Below are 16298 nucleotides of genomic sequence, written 5' to 3'. Positions count from 1 at the left end.
CATATACAATACCTATACATAATTATAAAAAACATGATTACCTAAATATATTTAAGCAAAAATAAATATTTAAAAATACAATTTTATAATATTTAATTACCAATTACTAATTATTTAACAATTATATTATTTACAAAACAATCATTTAAAAAAATTATTACTTAATCACATTTACATTACTTCCACCATATTCCCCTATAAACCCACTACCCACAACAGAACACATTTATCTATTTATGAAGTAATTAAAATTATTTACGAATCAATTAAAATTAATTACCAATTATTTAAAAATAATTACCAATTATTTAAATGTAATTTATAATTCCTTCTAATGAATAATTAATTATACATAATTAAAAATCTTCCCACCCTATTCCCCTATAAACCCACAACCCGCTATAAAACATATTTATCAATTAATCAAATAATTAAAATGATTAACCAATTAATTAAATTTAATTACCAATTATTTATAATTAATTAATATTAACTACTAATTATTAATCAATTTAACATAGTTAAATAACTTCCCACCCTATTCCTCTATAAACCCACAACCCGCTAAAAAACATATTTATCAATTAATCAAATAATTAAAATAATTAACCAATTATTTAAATTTATTTACCAATTATTTATAATTAATTAATATTAACTACTAATTAATAATCAATTTAACATAATTAAATTACTTCCCACCCTATTCCCCTATAAACCCACAACCCGCTCCGGTACTAAAACATATAATTAACTTATAAATAAATTTATTAATATATATATATAATACACATATAATAGTACTTATTTTAATTACTTAAGTAAAACATATAACAGATACATAATAAAAAACAACAGAAATAATACAAATATCGATATTAGTGTAATCGAAATTAGTAACATCGATATATATGCTATTGATATTACTAACTTCGATATTACTTACATCAATATTAAGTATTTCGATATTACTTACCTTAGGGTCGATATTCTGTCTAACAATATTCTTGTCTTCGATATTCTGCACCTTCGATATTATTGACACGATATTTTGGTACATCGATATTTCTAACTCGATATTTTGACTGTGTACCATTTTTGTAAATACAGTGCATCCCAGTATTTTGAAAATGTTGGGAGCACGGCATTACCAAATTTGACGTAACACTGCGCTCTGGCATTTTCCCCCAGTCTCTTTTTTAGAAGTTGAAAATCTTCAGTGGGATGAAGACAGAGACTGTAGCTGACAAAAATTCCAAGCGTCCGGATACCCTTTGGGGAATGACCTTTGAACATAATTTGCTGCTGCAGAGAAGAACAAAGTGAGTGCTGCCCCGAGGTCAAGCCAACTTGGTTGGCTGTCTTTTCTTCTCGGGCCAATCTCTTTTTTCTTGTACAGTGAGTTTCCTTTTCTCCCAGGGCACATATTGCCAGCTGGGCTTCCATCTTTCTTTTTGGAAGTGTTGGTGGTGGCTGATCCTAGCTCACATTGTTAATCAGAGGATAATCTTGAGAAATGGGGTTGGAACACATAGTGCCCTTTTTCTTCATCCTCATTTTCTTAATAGTCTGGATTTGTCTCCTCTTCAGAGGAGATTCTGGCTAAGTGAGCATAGTTTCAATACCCTTTCTGCTCACAGGGCCTGCAGCTGGGCCATTTTGAGAATAGGGAGGGTAGCCAGATCCAACTCTGTGTTCCCTTTAGACTTTTAAAAGGTGCAAAAATATAAATCAGGAACAATTTAGAAAAAACAAAAATTGTGGGATTTTTAATTTTCAATCTTAATAGTTGAGTGGCACTGTTACACACAAGTTCCTTATTTTGCCAATGTGAGTATAGGAATTATTAGTTGATGTGAATGGTAGTCCTCTTCAAGCAATAATGATACTTTTCCTTACTAGGTCCAGTTAACGTAAAAATTATTGAAACCTGAGCTCAAATCCTTGGTAGCTGTAGCACAGAACTTGCAGGCTCATCATAGAGGAAATGTGTAAAGCATTTACCAGTACGAAAACAGTTAAAACGTAAAAAACACACACAATAAAAATCCCACTCAAAATTATGTAAATAAAGTAAATTTGAATGAACAATAAGACACCAAAACAACGAATATCTGATGTAGAAACTGGAAATATGATTTTTCAAAGTTTTAAGTGATTCTAGTGCCATATAGTGGAAAGCGCCAATCCTGGGTATCTATCTGGTCATACTAGAGTCAAAGTCAAAAGGTACGGCTGACTGTGTTGAAGCATGGATCGGATACAGGGACCATGTTCTCCTCGTACTTAGGCGATTTACAAAAAGGGGGTGGTGATGAACAGAGTGTCTGAGTTAAACAGACCACTCTTACCCAGTCCAAAGATCAGGGCTTGATCCATCACCGTTATTTATCTCACTGCCCCATCCCAGCTCAGAACCTGGCTATATGCAAATCAGTCTGTCCCTGTCCCAGTGCATCATGGGAACAGGGCAGACTAAACTACCAAGCCAATTCTTCACCAGAAAGGAGACAAGCTACCGGGGACCGGTTTCTGGCATTTCAGCCTTCTTCGGCCCGGCTTGCTTGAATCCTTGTTGTAAATATTTTTGTCCACCCTAAGCGTGGAAGGGTATACTCAGATGTGAGTCCCTTGCTCATTGCACCATCAGGATTCAAGCAAGCCGGGCCGAAGAGGCTGAAATGCCAGAAACCGGTCCCCGGTAGCTTGTTTCCTTCCCAGTGTAAGAATTGGCTTTTGTAGTTTGGTTTGCCCTGTTCCCATCATGCACTGGGACAGGAACAGACTAATTTGCATACAGCCAGGTTCTGAAACTGGGATGGTGCAGTGAGCTAAAAAACGGTGTGGGATCTAGCCCTGATCTCTTGACTGGGTGAGAGTATTCTGTTTAATTCAGAGACTCTGTCCCTCACCACCCCTTGTTGTAAATACTCCTCGTACTTAGGGCGTGATTTACAGTTCGGCGGATGGTTTACTCAGTGACAAATGTGATGGATATCCCGTCCACTGTACTACAAGTGCATTTTATCAAATGGCACTTGGAATATGGTGGATGGGGGAAATCCATCACGTTTGTGATGGAGAAACCTGTGGCCAAACTCTAAATCAGCCCCCTAGAGTGTCATTATGATGGCCGAAGACCCACCACTGCCAGCAGTGCGGTGGTGTGCCCTACACCATCAGAAAGCAATTTTCCCCCCGCCACATTAAGATGGCGGGTGGGATTGCTTTCTGACCGCGGCAGATGCAGAGAGCGCCCACCACGCTTTAGCCATAGGCAATCGTACCCATGCCTAAAATGGTGGCGGTGCCTAGCAGGAGCCATCTGCCAGATTAGGATGCTGGCTGCAGCCAGCCTCTCCGTGGCAGGTAAACTGCCATTGGAAGGCTAGTGGAGGTTGCATTCGGGGACCTGTAGGAGGCCCCCCTGGTATTGGGGGGGTGCTGGGTACCACCCTACATTTCCATGCAACTGGCACCGCGTGGTGCCTGCCACGTAGTGCAGGGAAACGCACTACATACATTTTTAACATTACGGCAGGTGCTGCAGCCAGTATCAACCGCCACAATGGTAAATATACAAGATACGACCGCCACTTTGGTGGTGGCATCGTAATTCTATGTGCGGGACTACCGCCATACTGGTGGGCGGTCCCAAGCACCACCACAATGGCGGGCGGACATCGTAATGACCCCGTTAGTCTTTTTTCTGGAGAAAATTACTTGTCAAAGAACTCAGTGGTAGGTCGGACTCCTCACTGGATCTGAAGAGCGACTCATTGACGGTGGCCAGCTACAGGAACTCGGTGGGAGCCTATGCTCCTGTGGAAACCTTGAGGCTCTTGACATTGACGGCAGGAAATCTCCAAGAAGAGGTAAGTCTGAAGTCCTGATCCAAGGTATCATTGTCAACAGAGACTGCTCAGCATCAAATCCAGTGAAGTCCTGTGCATTCAGACTTCGAAACTTTACTGGAAATTAGGATCCTTTAATTACGATAAGAAAGCAAGTTGAGTCTGACAGACAGTTCAAAGTAGGCTGCTCCTGCTTGGCAGTGGTCCTGTGGTAGCCTCAGGTTCTTCAACAAAGCAGACTCCGTCACAGCACCACACCTCCGAGACGTCATCAACTGCTCCCTCAAATCCGGCACCTTCCCGGAAAGCTGGAAACATGCCGAACTCAGCGCCCTTCTGAAGAAACCCACAGCTGACCCCACCGAACTCAAAAACTACCGCCCCATCTCGCTCCTCCCATTCCCGGCCAAAGTCATCGAGAAAGCGGTCAACAACCAGCTCGCCGCCTTCCTCGAAACCAACAAATCCCTTGACTCCTCACAATCCGGCTTCCGAGCCAAGCACAGCACTGAAACCGCCCTCATCGCAGCAACAGACGACATTCGAACTCTACTGGACAATGGAGACACAGTCGCCCTCATCCTCCTCGACCTCTCCGCTGCCTTCGACACGGTCTGTCATAGCACCCTTTTACAACGCCTCAGAAACGTCGGAATCCAAGGAAAAGCACTGGAATGGATCACCTCGTTCCTCACCGGAAGAACCCAGAGAGTCCGCCTTCCACCATTCAAGTCAGAGGCCACTGAAGTCATCTGCGGCGTACCACAAGGATCTTCACTCAGCCCCACCCTCTTCAACGTATACATGAGCCCCCTCGCGGTCATCGCACGCCAACATAACCTCAACAATATCTCCTACGCCGACGACACTCAACTGATCTTATCACTCACCAGAGACCCTAACACCGCCAAAACCAACCTGCATGAAGGAATGAAAGAAGTAGCCGAATGGATGAAACACAGCCGTCTGAAACTGAACTCAGACAAAACAGAAGTCCTCATCCTAGGCACCTCCCCCTCCGCCTGGGATGACTCTTGGTGGCCAGAGGCCCTTGGAAAAGCACCCATCCCGACAGACCACGCACGGAACCTGGGCGTCATCCTGGATTCCTCACTCTCGATGAACAGACAAGTCAACGCCGTTTCTTCATCTTGCTTCAACATTCTTCGCATGCTCAAAAAAACATTGCGCTGGATCCCCACCGAAACTAGAAAAACAGTCACCCACGCTCTGGTCACGAGCCGACTGGACTACGGAAACACCCTTTACGCCGGTACCACCGCAAAACTCCAGAAAAAACTCCAACGCATCCAGAACGCTTCAGCTAGGCTCATATTAGACATCCCGCGTAAAGAACACATCTCTGGTCACCTGAAAAGCCTCCATTGGCTCCCCGTCAATAAGAGGATTACTTTCCGACTCCTAACCCACGCACACAAAGCACTCTACGAAATCGGACCCGAATGCCTCAACACACGACTGTCCTTCTACACCCCCCCCCACCAGCTATGATCCTCCAACCAGGCCCTTGCCACTGTACCTCGCATCAACAAAACCACCATGGGAGGTAGATCCTTCTCCTACCTGGCAGCTGAAACCTGGAACTCACTTCCCACTCACCTTCGCCTTACTCAGAACCACCTAGCATTCAGAAAGCAACTTAAAACGTGGATATTTGACAAGTAAGTCCCCACCCTTCTTCAAGCGCCTTGAGACCCTCTGGGTATGTAGCGCGCTATATAAATTTATTGACTTGACTTGACTTGACTTTTGGAGAAAATTTCAGAAAAGTGTCTGAGTGTTCATTCTTACCATTTTGAATGGGAAAATAGTGCACTCCCCCTCCAGCCAAGTAACCAGAACCTTTTGAGCAGCACTTGGGGTTAGGATACAATCTCCCGAAAGCGACCAGCAGGGCTCAGGGAAAATCCAGTTGGAACTGAACAGCTTGGATCAGCAGAGAATTGGGCTTCTTGCACCTTTGATGTTTCTAGAACTGAGCTGTTCCTGAACTGAAGTAATCTAGCCCTTGGGATCCACTCTTCTGTCCTGGGTCCAAGTGGAAGCAGATTCAGCTCTTGAAGTTTCTCTCCACAGGTTACAGCTGGTGCTGTCCTTCTGTCATCCACTGGTCGAGAGGTATTCTGAAGGAGGTACCGAGGGTGCCACATTTATGCTCAGTGCCAGCCTGTGGGTGGGAGAACTCTCCCTAAGCAAGGGATACAAATTCCTAGAGGTATCCATACTACTTCTGAATCACTTCATGCATGGTGTACTTTAAACTATTTAATAATACCCATCTCTACCAAATACCAGCATGGCAGAGCCTTTTTTCCCATTTCAGAGGTATCTGTGCTCACCCAGACGTGTGGCTATAATAATGCAAAAACTCTACTTGTTGTCATTCAAAGCTGGTTCTGGAGGCAGCCCTTCTCCCACTGAAATTTACGTCTAACTGGCCAGCGGAACAATGAAGGGGTAGACCTAGGTGTGAGTTACATCGGCTTGGGACATTGTGGCACCTTTAGAAGTGCAATTAAGTCCCTGGGCACAGCCCAGTTGGCCTTCCTGTCAGGCGGGAAACATGTTCCCACACCCAATAAATTTGTCTTCTGCCTGGGAGCATTGCAGGAATCACCCGAGATGAGCTATCAACAGGCAGGTGACACTGAAAACTAGCAGAAAGGCACTTTTGGCTTAGACAAGAAAATGACAATTTTCTAAAAGTGGGATGTTCAAAACAGTTATTTAAAATCCATTGTGACCCTCGGAATGGGTTTTAATTTACTAACAATTTGAATCCTTAAATCATTATTCTAGCTTTTCCGAAACTGACGTAATGCATTATAACGCGTTATAATGTAACCCCATGGTTTTCTATGGGGGAGTCAGCCTTGCTTCTGTGAACTATGAGTTTGGAGATTTTTCACTGCCATGACATGTGGTACTTAAGTACAAGTGTCCTACTTTTTAAATTCGATGCACACTGCCCATTCGGCACTAGGGCCTATGTTAGTGATGACTTGTAAGAATTAACAAGGAGTTTTTTGGCCTGGAAAAGGGTTTTCATTTCCATGTCAACTTTTCAGTTTTAAAATTGCCCACTCAGGCTGCAGGGCAGTTCTAACGACATGCTTTTTAATGTAACTGTTGTGGCGGCATAATAGGGGCTGCAGTCTACTAGTAACATTTAACTTACAAGCCCGAGGTACACTGGAACTATAAACTAGGGAGTTATAGGTAAGTTAATTGGGCCAATCAGGGCTTTTAGTCAATTCAGCAGGTTTTTCCAGGTCAGAACCCATGTCCTGGGGCTTGGTTAGGAAGTCCAACACAAAAATCATCAGTTAAAAAAATAGTGGTGATCATGCAAAATGGAGGTGTTTTTCCACATTTATCATATCCACTTTAAGCTACCACATTGTGGTCTAAAGAAATATTTGTTCATTATAATTTTTGCACACATGACTTAAAATGATAATCACATCACTACATGCTGTAAAAAATATCATTGTCATTTCAGGCTGATGACAAGCTGCACGTGTAAGTCCATGAAATTGCTCTGTCATGTAGTTCCCACTAATTTGTATGATCTGGAAGTTTGTGGACACATAAACTTTGAGTTAGGTGCCTAGACTGATTACAGGCACCCCCATATGATATGCTGTCCTAGAGACCAGCTAGCTCACAGTGCCACTATAAGCCCGCCCTGACCCAAACTAGGAGCAAATGTTTTTTGGTAACCACTGCAAATGACAACCATGACCCCTCAGGGATCATGGTAACAGACCAGATCCCTTCTGCTCAGTCAGTCGTGCTCTTTCGTTCTCAGAGAAATATACAGAGAATAAACAATGAGACTTTTTCAAAATATTTATTGAACCAACGTTATTCTTGTATAGAATACATGTGCTGAGATAATCAGTAGACAGAAGCAGATGAAAGTCATTACAAGCACCAAAAGAGTAAATAGCAGAGACAGTTCCACCATGGTGCTAAGACAGTGTACCTGGAACGAGCTCCCAGTCAACCTCTAACGCTCCCCCATTATGCACACCTTCAGGAGGAGCCTCAAGACCTGGCTTTTTGACTAACCTAGAGCTGTACCACCCCCCCACCCCCAGCGCCTTGAAAACCTCACAGGTGAGTAGTGTGCTTTATAAACCCCTGATTGATTGATTGATTGATTGAGCGTATATATGCCAGCATATAATACAAGGTAGTAATCAGGCGTACTCCTACAATGCAAAACCCTACTATGGGTATGTCCAGAGTGTATGTAGGTGTAGGCCAAGGATCCCCCACTGGATGATCCAACACCATTACCTGGCAGGAGAGAATGTAGGACCCTGTCCTGGCCACGAATTAGACACCCCTCTTAGAGATGCCAGACAGCTGCTTGGTGAAGCCTTCACATGCAGGGGCCCCCGGTGTCAGCTGAAGTGTCTCCTCTGCAGCCCCCAGAAATACTTCTGTATTAATAATAACAAGCATACTTGTGATGTACACACAGATTAGCATTATTGTGGATATGAAGATAGCCCTATCCCCCCATGGATGAAGATAGAATAACATTTGTACATCTTGCATAAAGGGCTTGTACTCGGTGTTTGAGGCATCATGATAATGTTGTGCGAAGCCAGATGTGTAAACAAAATTTGTTTCATAGATACTAATCCAACATTCTCATGCACACAAATATGTGCAAAGGTCACAGCATATAATGCTATTGTGCAGAAAAGAGGACAATGGAAGAAAACGGGCTGCATTGCTACATGGGGCTAACTAGGGCACATAACAGCTCCAAATAGATCTCAAGGCTCCTATAGTATCTACTTTACTCAAGAGCTCGTAAAAAAGATCATTTAGTGATACTTAGAGTACTAATATTTTGCACATTTTCTTTAAAAAACTTAACAATACCAAGATTTTTTTAACTGAAAACAGAGTACGATGCATTTTCATGTTGATGGTACTTTCCGTCATTTAGAGTCAGAATCTGGAATAAAGGTGGTTTCATTATGGGACAAATAGGATTTCCAAGAGTGCAGAAATCAGAGCATCATACTATAATTTTCACGGTTCTGGTCACCTCACCATTCATTTCTCATAGTGTAGCATGCCAACACGTCAGATGTATGCCCTCATGCTGGAGGAACAATTATAACAGTGGCAATATAGTTCAATCTGACTGTTCAGTTTGCCAGACCAACGTCACGACTTATTGCCCATCTACATTTATTACAATATATCAGTGGCTGCCGGCATGGCTCGCGGGTGGCGGGGCAGGCGGGTTGCACGCGTACGCGCAAAACAAAAAAAACATTTACCTACCTTCCTGCTCGGTCCCGTGTCTCTGCTCCTGCTTGCCTCAAAAATCAGGAAACACAGCCAGGCCCCACTGACCAATCACATTGCTGCAATGCAGCATTGTGATTGGTAGGCATACAGACTCCCTTGACCAATCACAATACTGCAAAGCAGCATTGTGATTGGTTTTGAGCATCCTTGTTTGATGCTCAACCAGGGAATGGGGGTCTGGTCTTGTTGTCCATGCAGGCTGTAATGCAGCCTGCATGGAGAATGGGGAAAGTGCGCATGACTGGTTTGGGCAGCCTTAGAGGACTGACCAAACAGTCATTTTGCACTTATGAGTGGGCAAACTACTCCTTTCCTGCCCTGCTCTGAGAGCAGCCCTAGCAACCCGCCCACAAGGGAAGGATAAAATGATTACTAAAAGTTATTATCATTTTATGTTTCCTCTTCTCTCACTGCTTGAAAGCAGTGAGGCGATGCACCTCCTCCATAGCGGGGGAGACGTCACTGCTATATATTACTAACATTTTCTAAATTATGCCCCTCTATTCAATCTTACAGATGTTTGTAAGAATTCATCTTGATGGTATGGATATAATGAAGTGGACTAGGATGAGATAGAGCTGCTTAAAAAGCAATTAAAAGAATTGGCCCGATTTAAAGACAAACCCAATTCACAGGGCCTGATCAACAAAGATTTAGTTGTGCCCTGTTTTTGGTACAATCCAGACTTACTCCACCATTTCAGGAGCAAACTGGGAATATTCCTGGGTCAAATGTCAGTAGTAAGTAAGAAGTACTGTTGGTTTACTCTTGGAATTCAACTGTAAATCAGGAGTAGGGGAGGGCGATTATTTTTTTCGGATAAGCACTCTTCAAATGGGCATACTGGGCGGTTTGTCCTAAGGGTTTCTGGACCCTTTTCAAATACAGAAACTGCCCTTGTCTGTAGTTCAGAAAGTGATGTGATTCAAGTAGGGCAAATGAAAATGAAAGCACTGTGTTAATAAAATTTGACATTAGGTTTCTTGGATGACTCAAATAAAAAAGGTAACATCAAATCCTCTATCTCCCCTCGCCTGCAGCACTATAATATAAAACGAGTCCCTTTTAAGAGGCCATAATGAATCACTTCCCAACAGCTTTGTGCTGATACGGGTGGTTTGTGCTTGAGATAAGTTTGTAAACACTATTAGCAGCAGTCACTTCCTTGTATCACAAGTCAATATACAGGAAACTTGGGGGCTATTTTATATTTTGGCAGCTAGGGTATTCTGTCACAACTACCATGGTGTACCCTCTCAAATAAACACAAACATTGGCAGCTTGTAAAACCTGAGAGGTGGTGGGGGATGAACACACACACATATGCACCTTCAGGTACACCCATGCATTCGCATGAAGATGCACACACACACACAAACACCCATTCACAACACTCACTCACATTTGCACACACATTCATACATACACACATGCACCAAACAACACTTACCTGCTGCAGCTCTCAGGGAGAGAAGCCTCAGAGGTGCCAGGAGGGTTGAAGATGCTGACTCCCCTCATTGGCTGATCTTAGGTCAGCCAATAAGCGGAGGAAGCAGTCCCTACCCAGTCATAGAGTAGGATGTGGTCTGAGGGACTGCTGACCCCACCCACTCTGTGACGAGGTATCAGTGATTGACACTCATCCCTTGGCACTTCAGGTACGAGGCTATCACTGATGCCCCCCCCTCATTCCTAGCGGGAGGGCCTTGAGGATCTTTTCTGAGCCAAGCAGGTTACGCCCACAGGAGCTGTAATGTCCTCAGCCCAGCAAAGTTCAGCTCATGCAGTCAGGAGCCTACTCCTTAAGCACATGTCTAGCTCATGGCTGCCTGTCCTGAAAAGAAAGTGTGTCAGGCTGACCTTTGCACAGCCTGACAGACACTCTTTATGTCCAAAACATGTGGGGTGTGGCCAAACTGCCCTTAAGGATGGGCCGCTGCTGAACACAAGGCCTCTAAATCAGGCTGGGGAATTCAGGTATATGTCAACAACATCTACTCTGGCTCTGTTATTGGCATACTCCTCTGCTGGCTGACATTGTACAGGGCATCAGAGGTTAACACATAACAACATCCATTTTACTTACAGTAGACTCCATTATGTGTTATTCTCCTGTCCGTCCCCGCTGTGAGGACTATAGAATAAAAATGACCCTCAAGCTATGGGAGAAAACGCCAGTGGTGTTGGAGCCATTACTTGTACATTTAATTGAAATGAAAACCTCCTGATATAGGAGTTTGCTTTTTAAAAATGTAAAACTTTGTAAACGTTTCACAGAGCGCTATCATGTTTGACTGAGGCGTACATCAAACTTTTAATTCATTGACAGGAGCTGCTGTGACAGGCTGACAGAAAACTCCTGTTTTGGTGGGCAGTGGTCCCTTATGATGGCAGGGGCAATTTCCTGCACCATCCTGACAGAAATCCCTCCATGCACCAAACTCAAAAGCTGCCCTTTAATGCCAAATCTGTCCATTGAGAAACTCTGCCTTTGGAAAGTAATATGGTCCCAGATTTCACTGTGAAAACAAACTTTTCAGAAAGGATGAATTTCACATATATGAAATGTTGCTGAGCAATATCATCCAGTCCGAGTCAGGAGTCTGCAAGACTAGGACACAGTTACAGCAACATGCCTTATTTAGAAAGATGATGTTATGAGTTGATGTGACTTACTGTTTTAGTACACCTGGATTATTAGGGAAATTCAACAGTAATTCAGGAGTACCACTCTCATACCCTTTGTCATTTGGTTCTAAATGTTTAACTGTGTACCAGCAGGCTCAGTACAAATGCCTTTGCGATGGAAATGTCCCTTGCATAATGTACAGCTGCATGCCCAAACTGTATCGGTGATCCTGGTTTTTGTATTCTGGTCATGCCACATACTAATCCTGTATGAGCTTGTTCAATTAATCTTAGTGTTTGATAATGATAGGCTCTGGATCTCCTTCTGAGTCGAGGGAGTGCACCGAGCCCACAATCACAGTGACAGAGAACACCATACCTGTTGTGGGTTTCATGCATGGAGAGTAGTGGTGGCAGCATACAATGTTTGGTGAATCACAGAGACAGCCATTTTAACTTGTGAGACATAAATGCATGACTACAGGACCCTTTCATTTAATGTTCTTCTGCTCATGCTACACCTTGAATCCTCAACACTGACATCCTGTATGTTGTACGTGTGTGTGTGCTGGGATTGGTAGTGTGCTGTGCACGAGTGATACTGGCCTGCGGGTTCCGATTTGGAACCCCACAGCCTGGGCCACAGCCATAAATGGATGAGAGGTTGCTTTCCCCAGAAAGCATATGTCTATTGCTGGCATTTCTTAGATGGCAGGGACACACATACACAAGGCAGACTGGCTAGAATGGGCATATGGCATTTTTACAGGAGGCTGGAAGCGTAGGGGGCTGGTTGTGTTAGTGGGAGCCAGTTTTGTAGCAGTGCAGCAGTTTTTAAAAGCACTGCAACATTTCCTGTATATTCATCAGTTTTGGGGCAACAATGAAAGTGTCAAGTTAACTCTCATAATCGTATGGAAATGAAAATTCACATAGAAAATATAACTTCTTTTTACCTGTAGACATCACTTTGTGTCCTTCAGTCTTTTGCTTTGGCTTACTTTTTATACTTATGACTGATTCCCTCTGGACACCTCTGGCCTCCATGTCAGCAGCTTGTCTTTCAGCACAATCCTCAGCTCTGGCAGCCGTCAACAGTCACTCCAGACTATGAATTTCTCTAAAGCATTTGTCATCTGCATGAACCTGACAAGCATCCATCAATAACTCTAAGTGGCATATCTTCCTCATCATTACATTATTGGAATGTACTGTAATCGAAGAGTGTATTGAGTCTCTTCAAAAATACATAATTGGTTTCACCAACTTTTTGGCGTTCTTGACTGAAAATGTATCTTTTATAATCAACGTTCTACACTGGATTGAACTTGAGATTTAGCGTTTCTTTATTCTGATAATAGGTAATTTCTTTGTCAGTTCGCAATATGTTGTTTATGGCTTCCTTCACACTATCACCAGCAAGAGTTTGAGATACTTGATAATCTTTTTGTTATTGGTCTCTTCAAGTGCATCAATGAAACCAAATGTGTCTATCCATGCAGTCCATCTATCACCAATATTTTGCTTTTTGATGGTATTGAAATGTGGTGGTGGTTTAAGGAATGCAGAAGCGTTGTAGAACAGTGTGGAACTTAATGACACCATGGGTGGATCCCTGTGACTTGGTTTAGGCAACTTATCTGTGAGACCTTGTGATGTCCTAGCCTCTGACTCATCTTTAATGTTAGCTGGAAACATGACTTTCTTCACTGCTATCTGGTAAATGTTACTATTTCAAGAGATGCTCTTGGCTCTTTATTTCTCGAAGACCTGTGAAATCTGCAACTTTATAAATGAACCGCTTCAGGCATGGGTGGCCTTAAGCTCATCCCCTAACACTTCTCCTTAACCAACCTCGCAGAGTGTTGTGGTAGATGATTCTCTTTAATGTATTCAGTAAGGCTTTTATTTATTTTCTTTTAAATGTCAATTTGCATTTTCTGATACCTGGTTGATCTCCGCCTTGCATTGCTTTTGTTCACAGCGTCATTTAGCAAGTTGTGCTTCGTAAACAGGGTTGAATCCGCCTTCAGTTTTAACACTCTGTATAATGTATAACTTGTTCTTGCATGGCAGCACATTACCTTTATGTATGGCCTGATGAACAGGCTCTTGGCCATCAACTTGTAGATTCTTCGCAACACCTACATTGTCTTCACCTGCTTTACTGGAGCTGGAGTTGCACTTTGACTCCACATGCATGAAACGTTGATTCTGTTCTTCAGGAACGACACACATGGCATGCATGATAAGTTTGCTTGGACCACAGCAAACTCTCTGGGAGAGCATGGTCATTCTTTGAATTATTTATCACCTATCACACCACCATCTGTAGCATCCTCCTCAGCATGGGTACCTGCCAGTGACTACAACACACACAGAGCTTAGTATTTCATGTCTTTATTCTGTTGCATGTAGCTGTGAACCCAACATTTTAAAAACAAACTTTCATGGCATTGAGCTCTGACACCTAGGTCACAGCTCTACAGAGTCCATTATGAACCAAAAGGGTTTGGGTCACAAAACATCACAAGACACTACAGTCAGGACATTTGAAAAGGGAACTGCCCAAAACTGGTTTCAAAGTAACAGACCTAGAATACACATTTTCAGTTTTTTTTAGATCGATATCAAGATTGGAGCCCAAGACCCATCGGTGTTAGTTGATATGGTCTATTCTACTGATGGGAGGGTACTCTGCAAAGTTCTGAGAGAATTGTAAGCATCCAAGGGTTGGTGTCACACTGACAGCCAATTCCTTAGAGGAGAGAGAACACCTTCTAGAGTCTGAATTTGAAGAAAGAATTACTGGAATGTCCTGGATACCACAACATCCTGTCTGTGAGTGAGGAAAAGAAGTGCTGCCCAAGCAGTAGCAGATCACGAAGAGACTGTCATAAATGACCGAGGTGTATGGTCTGCCGGACCAAAATTTGATAAGCAGCTGTGCTGAAGGTAGTCATTTATCACGGTCATAGCTACAACAGCTCCTGGAGCTGTGTGCCTGAGTGGTAGCTTGTTTCCGGTTCAGGGAAGGCATGGCTTGGCAGTTCGGGCTGGACTGTTCCCATGAGGCACAGGGTCAGACTGATTTGCATATGGCCATGTCTGAACTGGGGTGGCGGAGTGGACTAAAGAACGGTGATGGATTAAACCCAGATCAGTTGACTGGGGATGAGTGCTTATATTGTCAACGCTCCGTCCATCATTTCCTTTGGTTTTTCTTTGTTCGCCATAAGTTGGCAGGGTATACTCAGACGTGAGTCCCTTGCTCACTTTGCCACTGGATTCAAGCAAGCCGGGCTGAAGACGGCTGTAATGCCAGAAACCGGTCCTCGGTAGCTTGTTTCTGGTCCAGGGAAGGCATGGCTTGGCAGTTCGGGCTGGACTGTTCCCATGAGGCACAGAGTCAGACTGATTTGCATATGGCCATGTCTGAACTGGGGTGTCAGAGCGGGCTAAAGAACGGTGATGGATTAAACCCAGATCAGTTGACTGGGGGTGAGTGCTTGTATTGTCAACGCTCCGTCCATCATTTCCTTTGGTTTTTCTGAGTGGTAGGACTGGCAGGCATCACAATAGGCATCTGCTGTTGGCCCATGTGCCCCACAAGTGGACTGCCAAAATGTATCATTGATCCAGACCTATCCTGAAGATCAAGTTATCTGAGTGGGCCTCTGGTCTGCCTTGCTCGTTCCACCACCCTACTAGCAATGGGTTGGACAGTTGTCAGCCACAAATCTCCCTTGAAGGCTGCTGTGCTGGCCGCCTGGAAGCTCCTTGTTACTGGTAGTGTTCTGCTGCTGCAGGAAAACAAAAGCTGCCTAGCACTGCTCGCAAGTGGGAGTCTAATAGAGCCTAGGCCTGAGAGACTGAGTGTTAAGATCAAACAGAGGGGGAATACAATCTGCGTCTGTGCACAGTGTCTCTAAATTGGCCCTGGAATGAAGGGGAACCTACAAAAAGGGGGGACCCAAAAGAGACAGGTGGAAGAGTGGGTGGGATAGCCAGAAAACACCTCTAGACGCATAAACCCTCAAACCTGTATATCAGATGTGGTTGCATTAATATATGTGAAGTAAAAGACTATGAGTTATGTGTAATAAAGTACTTTTTCCATACACAAAAGAAGCACTGGGCTGGACATTGATCATATTGTGCTTCTGGGAGGTGCTAGTTAATGAGACTGATTACCCCTCTCTAACATCACTCAGACAGCTGTGACTGCTTGCCTTGTTTCCTACCTTTCCTGGATGAGTCAGGGCTTGGCTGATTCGACCTGGGCTCTTTTTAGAGTAGTGGGAGGAGATTTCCTTGCACCTGCATAGGCCTTGTCTGCCGTACACAATACTGTCTTCACCCCCTGCCAGGAAGCTGGGCCAGAAAGGACAGAACTAGTTTGAACTACGCACAGAGACTCTCTACCCGCAAGGGAACAAAGGGACATGTGGTATA

This window comes from Lissotriton vulgaris, chromosome 1_1 (assembly GCF_964263255.1).
Source record: "Lissotriton vulgaris chromosome 1_1, aLisVul1.2, whole genome shotgun sequence".
NCBI lineage: Eukaryota > Metazoa > Chordata > Amphibia > Caudata > Salamandridae > Lissotriton > Lissotriton vulgaris.
Note: the sequence above shows the minus strand (reverse complement) of the source record.